The 1,337-nt window shown below is 44.8% G+C and overlaps 1 pseudogene; it reads left to right on the top strand.

Moving 5' to 3' along the window:
• Gm6204 (predicted gene 6204) lies at positions 411–952 on the top strand (annotated as a pseudogene).

Here is a 1,337-nt window from a genome sequence, read left to right as displayed (position 1 = left end):
GCTTGAACATCTGAAACCTCAAATCCCACCCCCCAGTGACATACTTCCTCCAACAAGGCCACACCTCCTAATGGTGCCACACACTATGAACCTGTGGGGCCCACTTTTACTCAAACCACCACAGCACTCAAAGTTAACACCTTGCATCCACAAAGCCATGGTTTCGGTCTCCAGTACTCCAGAGGTAGAGGCAGGAGGATCAGAAGTTCAAGGTCAAACCATAGCTATCCAGTGATTTCAAAGCCAACCTTATTCTTTTCCAGGTATTGATGATTATAACTGATACTACAAATATTAACACACATTATTTAAAGTAACAATATTTTGGACAGGTATTTAAAAATAAAATTATGTTGAAGGGACTGTCTTTGAAAGCCATGAAGACAAGTTGAATAAAGAAAGAATACTTACTCTTTCCGGTGGAGGAGTCTGGAGACGACGATCAGAAATGGCACCACGCAAGGGGAAGAAGGAAAAGAAGGAAGAGCAGGTCATCAGCCTGGGACCTCAGGTGGCTGAGGGAGAGAATGTGTTTGGTGTCTGCCACATCTTTGCATCCTTCAATGACACCTTTGTCCATGTTACCGATCTTTCTGGCAAGGAAACCATCTGCCGAGTGACTGGTGGGATGAAGGTGAAGGCTGACCGAGATGAGTCCTCTCTGTATGCAGCCATGTTGGCTGCCCAGGATGTGGCCCAGAGGTGCAAGAAGCTGGGCATCACCGCCCTGCACATCAAACTCCGGGCCACAGGAGGAAACAGGACCAAGACCCCTGGACCTGGAGCCCAGTCAGCCCTCAGAGCTCTTCTTGCTCTGGGATGAAGATTGGGCGGATTGAGGATGTCACCCCATTCCCTCTGATAGCACTGGAAGAAAGGGGGGTCGTCGTGGTCGCCGTCTGTGAACAGGACTTCTCATTATTTTCTGTTAATAAATTGCTTTGTGTAAGCTTAAAAAAAAAAAAGAAAAAAAAAGAAAGAATACTTAACACCAAATAGAAGAGTCAATAGAAGAAATGAATGGAGCTTGGGAACTTGAGGACTTTGGGTAGCTTTCCATGGGCAGCCTGGAAGTCTGCTTTGGGCTGAGAGCAGATTTGGGAGGGCAGTACACTTATTTTTTCCATTCTATTTGCTTCCCTACTTCCTACCCCAAATGTTAGCCTTTGTCTCCATTCTGACAGCTGCTCCATTCTTTTTTTTTTAATCCCTGAACACTATTTTTTTAAGGTCTTTGTAATAACAGTTTAATAGTTATTTTAATTAGTTTATGTTTTTACACTCCATAGTTTATTCTCCCCCCCCCCCATTCATCCACCCACCCTCTGAATGTTCCA

Source organism: Mus musculus, chromosome 3, assembly GCF_000001635.26.
Source record: "Mus musculus strain C57BL/6J chromosome 3, GRCm38.p6 C57BL/6J".
Classification (NCBI taxonomy): domain Eukaryota; kingdom Metazoa; phylum Chordata; class Mammalia; order Rodentia; family Muridae; genus Mus; species Mus musculus.
This window is presented reverse-complemented; position numbering and strand designations above follow the sequence as displayed.